The sequence below is a fragment of the Ambystoma mexicanum genome, chromosome 11 (genome assembly GCF_040938575.1).
Source record: "Ambystoma mexicanum isolate Mex_15411 chromosome 11, UKY_AmexF1_1, whole genome shotgun sequence".
NCBI classification, from domain to species: Eukaryota; Metazoa; Chordata; class Amphibia; order Caudata; family Ambystomatidae; genus Ambystoma; species Ambystoma mexicanum.
In genome coordinates this window covers 403,957,625-403,973,300 of record NC_090934.1, presented here as the reverse complement: position 1 = coordinate 403,973,300, position 15,676 = coordinate 403,957,625, and the positions used below count along the sequence as shown (strand labels likewise).

The 15,676-nt window shown below is 47.9% G+C and overlaps 1 protein-coding gene across 3 annotated transcripts in view; it reads left to right on the top strand.

Moving 5' to 3' along the window:
• The window catches only part of CSTPP1 (centriolar satellite-associated tubulin polyglutamylase complex regulator 1), a 1,657,587-nt gene that overhangs the window by 770,771 nt on the left and 871,140 nt on the right, over positions 1-15,676 (top strand). The gene's annotated exons all lie outside the window — the stretch shown is intronic.

The window sequence follows — 15,676 nt, the reverse complement described above, 5'->3', positions numbered from 1 at the left end:
TCCCTTTAATGCTGAAATCGCTGCAAATATCACGCAATCCAGATTTCCTACGTTGAACAGAACTGTCTGGACTCCCAATAAAAAGCATGAAGTGGGCATTCTCCAATGTAATGCTCTGTAAATCTTCCCATATGAAGTGCTTCTGTCGTCGGAATGGTCAAAGAAATATTTTGAATCACACTGTTGATGAATTCTTTGGGATTGTACTGTGGCAAACCCCATAATGTAGCTGTAGTTGGTTAAAAGCGATCACCAAATTAATGACTTCCTTGTAGTGGTGTTTCACCATGAGGTGGACAGGGAAGCTGGATATGCTTTGACCTGTCAAGTCGTGGTGTCGATACAAGGGTTTTGAAGAGAGCCAAAGGGTGCAGAACTTGTTGAGGCCCTCATCTGTGCCTCTCTGTATCCTACCCCCGCTGTACATCTGTTCTGTTGTTACCTCTGAAAAGCGCTGCGTTATGTATTTGTAATGTTGTACATCTCTGTAAAGCAATCTGTTATGTAGGTGTATTGATGTACACCTCTGTAAAGCGTTCAGTTGCTTCTCGAAGCTAGGTCTGCACTCAATAAATAACATAATAATATTGATAATGAGACTAACCAATTGGAGCTGAAGGTGGCAAGTATGTTGGATTCACCTGCACAGTACACTGCTGAAGACAATGGGGGCAATGGATCCCACTAAAGGAAGAAACTGATGGGCCCTACCATTGCATATGGAGGTTAGAACCATCCATGGTGAAGGATGTGAGAAACATGAAGGTGTCTGACCCGCTAGTCCCCGGGGATCTGTCAAGGAGGTGGCCACGACGCGCACATTGCTAGTGGATCCAGTTCATGGGGGTGGACCAGTGCGGGACGATCACCTGGATGGACGGTCTTCAGGGAGTGGGAGTAGGACACTGAAGAGTGAGACAGTGTCCCCTTCCTTATAACACCTTTTCCCCAACCTACCAGGTCGGATACCTAGAAACTCAACCCCCCCCTCCCCTTTCCGACACACACTTTCTCATGGGCAGTTCATATTGAGCGACAACAGACTAACACCAGAGCTGTATACCTGACATGACCCAACACAAGGGTCAGGCAATTATTGATAATTACACACCTGCCTTTCATCACACTTCCCCACATGGATGAAAGGCAGAGCATGAAAGCACACTCTGAGTAAGGCAAAACGCATGAGGAAGCAGCCTTTTCAAGATGGCAGTTTGAACTGAGGAGGAAGGCGGCAAGACCAGAGAGGACAACAAGGAGGGAATTACCCTTGCCCTTTTCGAGAAAGGACCACGACTTTCAAGAAACCTCAAGGAAAAGAAGCATAAGACCGGGAAAAGACGAACGGTGTAGTGTGTGTCAAAGGTACACATGGCCCTCCCGCATTGATAGCCAAGGCAGGGAAACGCTATTGCCACCGTGATTCTGTCCTTGACTCTGAGAGTAAAGCAACACCAGCGAGCTCAGCACAGCTGCTGCATTTGAGAAACTGATAGGAGACCAGACTGTGTTATGCTCATGTTTGCAAGCTGCAACATTGGCGGAAGAAAGAGAACTTGTATGAGATTGAACTTTATGAAGCCGAAATAGGTACCGGATACAGAGTGGTGCAGCACCACGTGGGTGCTCACTCGAAGGTCTCTGATTGGTACCCGCCTGAGCATGTACGAATTATTGAACTGTGAAATTGAATTGGTCCTGTAGTGGGTTGATTTGAATCCTGTGCACATTTGAAAGTATTTGATTGCCTGTGAACTAAAATTGGTCTGAGCCCTGCTGAGGGGGACTAATGGTATAAAAGGGGATCTGAGCCCGGAAGAGGGGGATCCTGGGTGAACAGTAACTCACCCGAAAAGACATTACTGTGGCAAATGTGAATACGACTGAGGGATCACACAACCAGGAATAGCCATGACCACGTTACAATGGTCAATATTGGAGGGGTGCATCAACCCCCAAACATTCAGCATTACTACTGAGCAAGTCAGTTAGTGACTCAACGAATGGTTGCAGAATGGCACCCGTCTTCCCTACATAAAAGCTGAACGGGCGAGGATGAACGGATTGGCTCCCTTTCAATTAATATACAGAGAGAGGGGCAACCTCAATCTTCCTAGCCTGACGCAACACACACTTTGCATATTGTACAAGGGAACCCGTAGTCTGGGTTGGGATAAAAAGCAGACAATGGCACAACCTCTGTGGTACAATAGGAACCTACCTGAACTCATGAAGATTGGTAAATTCAAGGTGTGGAACCGATGCAGTATTTCGGTCTTGGGCGATGTGGTGGATGGGGGGGGAGCGTGTTCCTTTTGCAGATCTCCAGCACAAGTACGGGTTGCTGAGTTCTGAGCGGTACCATTAAACCCAAACCATACATGCCATAGAAATGCAATTCAGAGACCTCAGCAGGATCCCAAAGTCTTATGGATCGCCTCCACACTGTACCTGGTTATAGTGTCTTTCACAACTCAGGATATGGTTAACCTTAAATGTAAATAGGAAACCGATCTGGGCCCCTTGTAGGCGGAGGAATGGATGGAGGCCTTAATGTTCCCCCGAGAGGATGGCAATTTCTGTCCAATTTCGACTGGTTCATCTCAAGATTCCACATCGCTCATACTACTCACGTATGTTGCTTTTTAGATTTGAGTGGGCGGCACACCCACGCTGTCTGCTTTGTGATATCTTAAATGACACTTTCCTTCGTACTATGTGGGAGTGCCCACAAATTGGATGCTTCTGGTGCAAAACTCATGGTAAATTGGCAAGGACTATGGGGGTAGATATACCGTGTGAATCTAAATTGTTTTGGGAATTTAGGGGACACCACCTTTGGTCATTTTGGGAAATGTTTTTTGTCCACAGCGGTCCTCGTTATAAAGTGTGACAACACTGGGTGTCTTCTTGATCCAGGAGAAGGCTCCTCTCCTTCTGGATACAGGTTCAAATGCTTAGTTCTTGACGAAAAAAACACAATGAGTGGTTCTTTAACTAAAAGTTCTTGATCTTAAATTCTCTTCCAAATGGATACAAAACACAGTTGTCAAGTACAAAAGGCTAAAGAGGACTCTTCCCTCATTCTTTTCTCCACTTCACAAAAGTAGTGTCATGTCTTGTTCACTATCTTGCCAGACCCAACTGTAGACCTTTTTATCACAGAACACAGTTTGAAAGTATCAGGGGGGAGTCACTTCCCCTGTTCTTTCTCCAGCTCAAAAATGTAGCATCACATCTCGTTCGCTATCCTGCCAGACATGACTGTAGATTTCTGAATTCCAGAAAATGTCTCTCCTTTTGTCTGGGGTCCTCGACCCCTTGTTTTGGCTTCTTGCATCTCTTTCTCTCTTACGTGGGTCCCAGACCCCTCTGAGCTGTCTCACGGTCTCCCTGACTTGTTCTGTAGCTTATTTCTGTTTTGTGTGGGTCCCAGATGCCTCCGGACTGTCTCGGGATCTCCCAGACCTGTTCTGTAGCGTTTAGATCCCAGACCTCTCTGGGCTGTCCTCGAATCTCCCCAACTTGTTTTGTAGCTTGTTTCTCTTTTGTGTGGGTCCTAGACCCTTTTATATTATCTCAGGATCTCCCCAACTTGCTCTGGGCCCCAGCCCCTTGCCTCTGTGCTTCTTTATACTACTTCTGTGGGTCCTTGACCCCTGTGTGCTGTTCTTGCGTGGCTTCACCGACTTCATATGGGTCCCAGACACTGATGTGTTGCTTTTGCGGGCCCTCTGCCTCTGCTTCACTCAATGCCCAACTGAAGAGACATGGTTTACTCTTTTGCCAGTTACTGTTCCACATAGGATATTTCATAAAGTTTGTTTCAGATCGTTTGCAATCCCTTTCTGTCTCTTGGGATAGTGGTACTTGTCTCTTTCATCTATTTGGCTCCCTCGATGTCCCACCAATCGGCCTGCCCCTTTCCCTGCCTTTGGGGAATGCTGTTGCTGTCTACGGTCTTTTCTGGGAGTGGAGCAGGGCTTCTGCACTTCTTTCACGTTCAGCATGCTGTCTTTGGTGGCTCTGCAGTGGTAGGCTCTCTCTCGTGTCCTCGTCTGAGCGCCTTCCCCTTGCTTTGGCTTTGCTGCTTGGCTTTCCTATTTCCCTGTCACCAGACAGGTTCCTGTTCGATGGAGCTACTCGACACACTCAGCCCTCCTCAACAGTGTCTGGATGTGACCTTGAAGTCTATAAGGATGTTAGCCAAGTCTGCTGCCATTATGGTCTTTTTTTTTAAAACGTATTTTATTGGTTTTGATAGAAGAAAGAAAAAGAAAACGTGCAATACAACAAGAAATCAACATTGGTTTGAACTGGGGAGGAGACGGTGAGGGGGAAACAAGGGGGGGGGAACAAACAAATCAACAACAGTCTTCATGTTGTAGCAAACTTACAGTGGACGGGTGGGTTAGGGGCAATGACCCAAAGTTTCAGGAAGCAAGAGGGGTCAAACACAGGGGTGGTTCCACCAATGCCGGCATCCGAGCAGTGTCAATGCAGTGGTGTGGGACTTCAGGGGGGTTTGTAGTCAGCGCTGAAGCGTATGTCTCTGAGGAGGGCCTTCCATGATTCCAAAGTGCCACCTTCGGTTTCGCCACTGTTCGTGATTCCTTCCTGCCAGGCCCTGGTTTCAGCTGTTGTCCATCTCTCGAGTTCTTTGAGCCATCTCTCTTGCCTGGGGCCCGACGGCGTCTTCCAGGCCATCGCTATTGTTCTTTTAGCCAGGATACATGAGATGTCCATTAATTTAACAGCGTGCTTGGATTTGCTAGGTCTGGGGTAGGTCCCCAGGAGGCACTCGCCAGGAGTCCATTCGTATCTTGTCATTCCGGCGTCCATGCAGGTCTGTTTGGCCTTGGACCACAGTGCCATCGCCTTGGTGCAGGTCCAGAACATGTGAATCACATCTGCTTTATCATTCCCGCACCAGGGGCATGCAGGGGAGGATGTCTTATTGAAGGAGGCAACCCTATGTGGGGTCATGTATGTCCTGTAAAGAACGTTCAATTGGATCTGGCCAAACCTGGTGTTCCTGGATACTTTTTTGGGAAATATCAGCGCTCTTTCCCATTCTTTATCTGAAATCGGGGTCTCAAGGTCCGCCTCCCATTTTGTCCTCAGATCTTCGCATTTAGGGTTGGTTTTATCACATAGTCTGCTGTAAAGCCTGGAGACAGGTCTCCAGCCGTCCGAGAGGTCATGCATCTCTTGTAGCAGAGGGTCAGGGGAGGGCTCCTCCGGCCATCCGGTCCATTGTTTCTTAGCAGTTTGTTTGAGGCGATGATACCAGAGGAACTGGCCCGGGGGAATTCCATCGGCAGCCTTAAGAGATTCGAAATCCCTGAATTCTCCCTCCTCATACATGTCGCTCCATGTGTAAATGCCGGCCTCTTCCCACCTCCTTGCCGTAGAGATGTCTGCAGCCGTTCGACAGGTGTCTGCTAGGATGGGATTGTCCGGAGAGTATGGGTGTCGTATTCGCCTGATGCAGCAGGACCTGGCCCATATCTTTCTTCCCAGGTCAATCACCATGGAGGGGACCGGGGGTTGCCATGTAGGGTGCCATAGGATCTCCTTGGGGATCACATTGTCCGAGGGTTGCCTCAGCAGTTCGGTCTCTGCTGAAGGCTCATCCGAGAGCCATCTCGTTATGTGACTCAGCTGGGCAGCCAGGTAGTACAACTGGAGATCCGGTAACTTTATTCCGCCTTCTTTGTGTGGGAGAGAGAGGACGGACAGCGACAGTTTATGCCTGTGTGGGCCCCAAAGGAAGTCCCTGATGATGGCCTCCAGCTTCTTGAAGAAGGACGGTCTAATGTAATGGCAAATGTTTACGAAGAAATACAGGAATCGGGGGAGTACGATCATCTTGACAATCGCTGCCCTGCCCACCATGGCCAATGGGAGCTTGGACCAAAACTTTATAGAACTTCGGAGACTCGTGATGGCGGCCTCGGTGTTGTGTTCATGCATGAGTAGCGGGGTGTGGCTTATGTTGATCCCCAAATAACGGAACTGGACCAGTTGCCAGCTTATTCCTATCTCTGGGAGATTGTTTTCCGGAATGTTGCGTAAGCCCGCCAAGGGGAAGGCAGAGGACTTATTCCTACTAAAGCGGATCCCTGAGTACTTCGCATAGTTGTCCAGTATCTCCAACGCGGTTGGCGCGTTAACTTCGGGGGAGCTTAGGTAAAGAAGGACGTCGTCTGCATACAAGGATATTATGTGGTGTGCATTGCCCACCTTAATGCCAGCATCGAAAAGCTGCTGCCTGAAGTATAATGCAATCGGTTCCAGGCCCAGTATGTACAGCATGGGTGATAACGGGCAGCCCTGCCTTGTTCCCCTTTGTATATCCCAAGCCGCTGAAACCACTCTTCCCGTTCTTACTCTCGCCGTCGGGGAATTGTAGAGGACCTCAACCCACCTAATGAAGCCCCCTCCAAAGCCAAATCTTCTCAGGACCTCCCTGATCCACTCCCAGTATATGGAGTCGAAGGCCTTGATGGCGTCGAGCGACAACACCGCCAGGTCCTCGTCCCTGTCATATGTTTCGGCCATTACATGCTGCAACCTCCGGAGGTTAGCAGTGGTGTTGCGCCCAGGAACGAATCCGTTCTGATCTTCGTGAACGATGGAACCCACCACCCTGGCTAGCTTGCGGGCCAATATGGATGTGAGGATCTTGGCATCGTAGTTTAGCATAGCCAGAGGGCGATAGGACTCACAGTCGGTGGGCGATTTGTGTGGCTTGAGCATGGGGACTATTATGGTTTCCTTCATGGTGTTGGGGAGAATCCCATCCGTGTGTGCCTCCTGGTAGACCTCGTGGAGAACTGGGGCAAGGATGGACTCATACGCTTTATAGAACTCAGGTGGGAGGCCGTCACTGCCAGGGGCTTTGTTGTTGGAGAGGGACCTGATTGCCCCTTGAACGTCCTCAAGAGTGATCTCGGTTTCCAGCTCCTCTCTCTGCTCGAGCGAAATGTGGGGAAGTTCTATCTCCTCGAGTGTGTCTATGATGTCTGCAGCAGGAATCTGGGTCTTGTGGGTATACAGTTCTGTGTAGAATTTAGCAAAGGCTTCATTGATCCCTAGCTGAGTCGAGTGGGATGACCCATTAGCGTCCCGTATCTCCACTGGGAGATGTTTGGGGTGTTCCCGTTTGCAGAGCCATGCTAGTAGTCTTCCCGGTTTGTCCGATTCTTTATGAGATCTGGCGGTGTGCGTGGCGAAATCAAATTTTTCCAGTCTTTCCCATGCCTGCTGACATTCTGTGCGGGCTTCCTTCAGCTTGGTCTCTGTCTCCATAGAGTTGTCGCATGTGGACTCCAGTCGGGAGATCTCAGCTTCCTGTGCTTCCAGGGTTCTCCGCAACTGCCTGCGAGTTCCGCCGGCTCTCGATATGATTTCGCCTCTGGTCACCACCTTCATTGCTTCCCATAATGTGCCCCAGGAGGGGACCGAACCGATGTTGTTCTCCAAGTATTCTTCCAATTTTTCGGCAAGGGTTTCCCTGAACTCGAGGTCCGCAAGTGCCGCGGTCGGCATCCTCCACATGGGGATCGGGGGTCTGGGGCCTCTCATTTGCCATAACATGGTCAGTGGGGAGTGGTCGGAGATCGTCCGCCCCAGGTATTCTGTGGTTGCTATGTGTGGGGTAAGTTCCTTATTGATGAACAGATAGTCAATTCTTGTGTGAACTCCGTGTGGAGCTGAGTAGTGGGAGTAGGACCTGTCGGTCGGATGGTGTTCCCTCCAGATGTCCACTAAGTTGAGTTGCTCCAGAGTTTCCCTCAAGGCACCGGATGTGAGGCTGCTCGGGCGTGGGGGGGGCAGCGATCTGTCTGCACTCGTGTCAGCAACACAGTTGAAGTCCCCTCCCCATATGAAGGTGCGGTCCCGGTACCGAGTCAGCTTCGTTATCAATGTGGCGAGGTACGCCGATATCCCGTGATGAGGGAAGTAAGAGTTGATGAAGCAGACTGGGGTTTGTTCCAATGTGCCCCAAATCGCTGTGAATCTCCCTTCTTTATCTTGTTCACTTCCCTCCATCTGGAAGGGGACGTCCGGGCTTATCCATATTAGCACCCCTCTGGCGTATTTAGAGTAGGGGGACCCTCTAACAGTCCCAGCCCATCGGTCTGCAATTTTAGACATGGCCTCCGTCGTGAGGTGAGTCTCTTGAAGGAGTGCAATGGAGATTTTCTTCCTCCTGAGGTAGGACTGTATACGATTGCGCCTGAGGTATGAGCCCATGCCCCGCACATTCCAGGTCATTACAGTAAGCTGTGCCGCCATCCGGTTCGAGTTTCAGATTTGGTGTGGGACTCTGGGGTCCGACTCCACTTTAGTCTTGTTCGGGTGGGCTGCAGGGGGGATACCACTGCATTTCGTTCATCGGTGTCACGTCCCAGACCCATCTCGGTCTGCGTTGGCAAAAGAGGCATGAAGACTGTACAACTAATAAAACTAACAACAAAACTTAAACTGGTGCGCCCAGCAACTACAACATTGTCGCGGTGCTCAGGCGCTCTCGAGCCGTCGGAGCCCATCCGGGAGTCGGGCGCGAGCTGGGTCAGGCGGGTGCCCAGACCGGGTAAATACTACGCTGGGGGTGGGGCAAGGGCCTGGCGGCAGAGCCGAACGAGGCCGTTTCCAAATGAAAAAACTGTAGTTGGATTATCTTCTGTATTCCGGTCTCACGTGCGATGTTTCTTACATGGGGGTCGCTGGGGGGTTAGGTCTCAGTCTGTGAGTTGTCCTTGCCATCCGCCAGGTTATTATCCTCAAGCCACATGTTGGCCGCATCTGGGTTCTCGAGAAATACCACTCTCTCCTTGTAGACAACCCTTAGGCGCGATGGATAAAGTAGTCTATATTTTAGGTTCAGTTGTCGGAGCCGGGCTTTTATCGGGACAAATGAGTTCCGCTCTCTTTGTACCTTCTGCGTGTAGTCCGGATAAATGGAGATTTTGGAGTCTCCTCGCTCGATGGGGCCCCCCTCCCTGGATCGCCGTAAGATAGTTTCTCTGTCCTGAAAGTTCAGTATCTTAGCGATTATGGGTCTGGGGTGCGATCCGGGGGGAGGGCGCCTCTGAAGGGATCTGTGGGCCCTTTCGACAGAGAATCCCTGGGTCAATTTGCCGGCCCCTATTTCTTGTAGCAGAAGGGTTTCGACGAAGGATGTGGCATTTACTCCCTCGTTCCCCTCCGGGACCCCCAGGATCCTGATATTGCTCCGTCTGGCCCGACCTTCGGCCTCCTCCGCCTTTTCCTCCAAAAAGGTGACTTTCCTCTTCAGGAGGACAACTTCGGACTTTATGGCTGTGATGGCCGTGGAGGCTTCCTCTGCCGACTGTTCAACGGTCGCGACCCTCTCCGTTAAGTTGCGAGCGTCCTGGCGGATCAGTTGAATATCGACTTTGAATTCGTCGATCTTGGAGTCTATATGCGTCTTTAGCGAGGCTATAGCATCAAGTATCTGAGAGTGGTTATCGGCCGCCACCTCTTCGCTCGACTGGGCAACTTCAGAGGAGCTGGCCTTGGATTGAGTGGGGGTCTTCGCCCTGGTGGAAACAAAGGAGTCCATGGTGGCGGCTCTGGTCTTGTTCTTGGCGGCCATCTTGGAGCGATGGTTGCGGGTGTTTTTAGGCCTCAAAAGTTAGTTCACTTGTGAGATCACTGGTGGGGCCCTTCACCTGGCCAAATATCGGGCCGTGAGCTGTGGTCTGCCCCCGTGTGTGATGGTGTGGTCCGTAGAGGTGGTCTCTAGAAGAGCGGAGCCTCTCTTTTGCTGCTGCCTCTCCCCGCCGGGCCCTGGAATCCGTTGGGGGAGGGGGTACCCCTCGCAGGCACCGCTATGCTGTGCGGGGCGCCATCTTGGATCCAGTAAGAACGGGAGGGGGGGAGAACCGATTCAGGGCCACCGGAGTCTCAGGGGGGTCCAATTTGGTGGGCCCAACAACTATTCAGGTGCAGGGCTGCTTCGCCCAACCGCTCGTTCCTTCTCAGAAGTCGGGGTCGCACGCGAGCCGGAGAAAAAGGATCAGGAAACGGCGTCTCGGCCGGAGCTCGGCGGATCAGCTACCGCTCGCCATCGGCGCCAAGCCACGCCCCCGCCATTATGGTCTTGAAGGTGGACTATCTAGATGTGTTGCATGGAGAGGGATGTCGTGTTGCCTGGAGAGGGATGTATTGTTTTATTCCCTGCTTTTATCTAGCTTGTCTGTTAAGAACGTATTGAAGGCATTGCATTTGTCGGTTGAATGAGGCATTGTATTCTGGCCGAGGGTTTATGTGAAGAAGGCTGTCCCCTTTTCTTTCCTTCTGCTGAGTTGTGGTGCAAGGCTACATTTTTGTTGTAGTAATTAATTGTGGGCTACGTAGAGGGGTTTTAGGGTGATGAGGCATTCCTCTTATTGATATTTCCACCAGAGCGACTATTGGCTACCCATGTTGTGTTTACTATCACTACGTTTTTGTGTTTTCAATGTGTGTGGGGCTTGGGTCTACTGAGTTGTGATTTCTGAAGACCGTGTGTGTTGACAGTTATTGTTATTATGGTATTTTTTTAGCATGGACCGAACTTCGAAAAGCAACGGAGCGCTTTACAGAAGTAGACAACAGTACAGATGCATAACAGAGCGCTTTTCAGAGTAAACAACAGGACAGATATACAGCGTGGGGTGGATAGAGAGGGGCACAGAGGAGGGGTACAACTGTACCGGGTGGTGGGTAGGAGAGGGCCGAGCAGCATCTAGCGAGTCAGGTGGCGCGAGGGGCGATGAGATGGGCTAGGTGTTGAGTCGGAGATATTCCATGAAGAGTTGGGTCTTGAGTTTTTTTCTGAATTGTAGAAGCATAGAAGAGATTCCGATGCTGATGGGGAGGAGGGTCCAAAGTATTTATCATGGGTTGTCAGTTGCTCAGTAATTGTGTTGTCAAGGGTTTTCGACTCTATTGCATAAAGAACACCACACCACACTTGGCATTGAGTATAACTTTGTTGTTGGAGTGAGTAGTTCTGCCTGTATATTTCCAAGAGCTTTAGGCTATATTTGCTGCACAATAACACAACTGTGAGCCCTGTGCTAATGTGTTTCTAGTCTGTCCTGTAAAGTGGTCTGTTGCCTTTCCTGTCCCCTGTCTCAACTCAAACAGGCCTTCATTAGCCCCCCTTTAAATCTTCACCCCTCCTCTTTCCCACACCTCGAATTGCCTTCTTATATCCCCATCTAGCTATGTCAAGCTGATAATTACCATTTTAGAATAACAACTCAACACCTTTTTATTTATGCCGTATGCTCACAATACACGTTTTTCTTTTGATTATAGCCATCTAAAAATAATTGAAAATTTACTATAATCAGAAGTGTGGAATCCACAATAGAAACACAAAAGTGTTATATAGAAAAGGGCAGGAAACGTGTGACAAGTTTCTTTTTCTTTTTTTTTTTTAAACTTACTTTATTGTTTTACAATAAACAGAGAGAAAAAGGCATGACATTCCCCCAACAGTGTCCCGTCCCAGTGTGACAAGTTTTTTAATGACTTCCCCCCTATGGGGACTTCTGGCGAGATGAAAAGGAATCACACTTTCCTTTCTCTGTCAAAGCAGAAGGAGGGAAGGGATGGAACCGCTAATGCAGGCCAAGTGACTTATTGGAGCAGTTAGGAAGGTCAGATTTTGTGAAACTCACAGCCATGTAACATAAGTGGGAGCACAGCTGTGGATCAACCAACAAATGAATCAAGACTAGCTCTGCTTCCCCCACCCCCATCACCTGCATCCCCTGTCTGTAGCCCTCTGTAACCCCTCTCTCTCTCTGTCCTTCCAAATGTACCCTTGATATCCTATCTTTCTGTGTCCATGTTATTGTACCCTATTACTCTTGTTCTCCAGAGCTCTGTTGCGTCATGGATAGGTATGCGCTTTAATGGAAACCGGCACATACATACTGTACCGTCTGGTCTTCTACACTGGTGGTAATGGTTTGCAGTTGGTTGTGATGCTGGTTCTTGTACACTGGGTTGTTGGGACATATTTTGTGCTGTCTGGTCTATCATACTAGTGTTGATGGGTTATCACTTGTGATTCCTGCCTTTAATGCCGTGTTACTGAGTGTTTTGTTGTTTGTGGTGCTTAATCTTGTATAGTGGTGTCTATAGGTTATGTGTCACTTGATTTTTTTTTGTACTGCTGGGTTGTCGCTGTGGGTGCTTGTTAGTTCTGTATAGTGATGTTGATGAGTTGTCAGTCTTGGTGCTGACAGTTCTTGTATACTATTGTCATTAGGTTGTTACTGTTTGTCCTACATGGTCTTGTATACTGGTGTTGATGAGAAGCCACCACTGGTGCTGTCGGATCTTGTATACTGTTGTCTATAAGTGTTGCAGTTTGTCTCGCTTGGTCTTGTATACTCTTGTTGACGGACTGACACCTTTTGTGTCGCCAAGTCTTATACACAGGTGCCAATGGGTTCCTTCTTGCTGCAGCAGAACAAGGGCTTTCTTAGAATTGGCTCATGCTTCCATTATAAATTCTTGCACCAGGCCTACTATACCCCACAGAAACTTTGCAGATTTTACCCTGAGGGGATCATAGTATGCAAGAGATGCGGAGAAGTGGCAGCGGACTTCTATCATATGGCCTGGGCATGCCCTAGCATACTATCCTACTGGGCCGAGATCGAAAAGACTGTGAAAGAAATGCTCCCTGCGGAACAGAACTATTCACCGGCGCTATGGCTTCTGGCATTAATTGAAGGGGAGTCACAAGCTGATAAGAGATTGTTGGGCATGGCAGTCGGGGTGGCTCGGTATGTTGTGGCCAGGACCTGGGGTAGGAGCACTCCTCCAAATTTTACAGCCTGGCTTGAGAACATAAGAATGTGTGAACTCAAGGAAACCAGATATGCTTCGACGCTGCCTCCTACTAGTCGACCATTGGATTATTGGGGACCTTTCAGACAATACATGATAAACGAGGCACGATTGGAGCGGACCACAATAACGGGTAACTAAGGGCATGATAGAGAGTGTTGGGGGGAGCCCTTACTGTTGGAACCACAAGAGGGCAGCGTGGAACGCAAAACTCTATGACTGAAGATGCTATTGCTTAGACAAGATAATAATAATATCTTTAATGTGATATAGTTTAAAAATTCAAACTTTACACATGTACATCTTAATCACTTTCAATACAAAATTCAAAACACCATAAACATAAAATTAAAATTAAATAAAAATTCTTCGTAAAATAACACACCATGATTACACATGGGCATGGTTTTGATTCTTTCTAGTCATGTCAGCGGTTAAAATGCATATACTGGTCTGTATTATCCCATGGTTCTATCCAGTGCGATGGCTAGCTCTCCTCATATCGATATACCCAGCTCATCTTCCACTCTTAGCCAAATGGAATAGAGTGCGGCTAGCAGACGCATACTGTTGGTGTTTACACAATGATTCCAGAACAACATGTCTCCAATAGTCTCCCAATTATGTACAAACATTCTTAAGTGCAGTTTTATGTCAACCATCATACCCTGGCATTCGGTTAGTACATGTTTAGCCGTCTCCAGAGCTTCCTGGTTCTTACACAGGCGACAATAGCGTTGTTCTCTGGGTATCTTTTCCATAATACCAGTGGTCATCTTAATGGGAAGATATTCCATTCTTAATAGAAGTATAAACCTCCTTAATCTTGGGGACGGGCATATCATCAGGTATTTCTGTGGTTTCTTGAATGTATATAATCTAGTTTCCATGAACCTATACCTTTTTAATTTGCGCAGATGTTCATAGTTCTCTAGCCAATCCCATAACTCAACTCGTCTCCCCATACAGGATTGCATAGCCTCCGTAAAAGTCCCTACACGATGATTCCAGCAAATTTCTTTGAGCAGTTGTTCCATTTGTTTTTTGAAATCACTGAGGGTGTTTTCATTATTATTGTTCAGGGCAAATGTCGTTAGCAGGGCATTACCCGCGCCATTCACCATTTTTAAGTAAAATCCGGCCCTTTTCTTTAATATCTGTGCTTTTAATGATATCAGACCCAACTCGAGTCTGAGGAGAGCCATAGGGATACATACCGGAAGTCCTAGTATCTTCCTCCAGTATTTTCCCTCGATAATTTGTAACCAATTTAGATCCATCTTAATTAATGATTCCAATCCATACACCATCATGGGCGCTAGTACCTGTATATAGAGGTGTCTAGATCCCCATAATGTGTAACCACCCTGTTTAATTGTAAAACTTTTAAATAAGGCAGTAATTTGGGTAGCTCTTATTTTCCGATTGCGTTTACAATTCGTGTAGTCACCTCTGGGTTCAAATTCAATCCCGAGGTATTTATATTCAGGGACATATGAAATTACAACTCTGTCAATGCATAGAGAGACACGCGCGGACCTTTTACATGTGTATCTCATCACATGTGTTTTTTCAACATTAATTGTAAGTCCATTTTGTTCAGAATATCCCCAGAGCGCTATGGCTGAGCGACGTATACCACTGATTGTGTGGTCAAAGATCACTAAATCATCAGCGTATGCAAGTACCAAGCATGGGGTTTTACCGATATTGGGAGGACAGTTTTTTACCAAGGCTAAAGATGCCGGTATGTCATGCACATACAGATTGTATACTAGGGGAGCGGTCACACAACCTTGTTTGACTCCTCTATTTTGTGTGACTTCCCCCGTCATATGACCTGCTTGGTCTAATTTCAATTTAACCTTGGTGTTCTGATGTAGCAATCTTAGATAGTATAGTAAATCATCTGGACAGCCAAGATTTTGTAACTTCAGCCATAGTTTTTCTCGGGGGATAGAATCAAAGGCCGCTTTAAAATCTATGTAAAGTGCATAGAGGGGTGGTTGTCCGCTTTGCAAGGCTCTAGTTCGTAAGTAGTCCATGACAAAAATGTTATGGCTAGTTGAGTAGTCTTGCCTAAAGCCACATTGAAATTTACTTAAGATTCTGGTCCGGTCAACCCATATCTGTAATTTTTCCAGCAGGAGTGACGCAAATATTTTACTTGTACTGTCTAGCATGGAAAGTAATCTATAATTATTAGGGTCTAATCGATTGCCTTTTTTAAATATTGGTATTAATATGGCTGATTGCCACGAGCTCGGCAGTACCCCTGTCCTCAAAATCTTGGAGAACCATACGTTCATTAGGGTGGCCCAAAAGATTGGGCTACTTTTTATTACAATATTAGGGAGCCCATCGGGACCAGGTGCCCTGGATGACTTCAACCGTTTAATCATAGAGAGGATGGAGTCATGGGAAATATCTATGTCAGGGTTCGTTGGTATGTTACCCAAAGGGATTATCTCCTCGACTCTGATCGTTGTGTTGCGTTTTTCCAGAAACGCAGTCCATTCCACACTGGAAATAAGGTTGACTAATTGCCGTGTCCTATTCCCTCTTGCTTCATTAAGAAGAGCCCATATACTGCTAGTTTTACGGGAGCAGATAGTCTGTATTAGCTTTTGCCAAGCTCTATTTCTGTCGGAGCTTCTTTTTGCTTTGATCACCCTCCTATATCTCATCTTTATTTCCTTGGACACAATGTTGTATATATCCCAGGTCATACTTGTTTTCTTTGCTCTTCTTAGTTCCGCCCTCAGAGTTCTTTTAGTATCTCGAATAA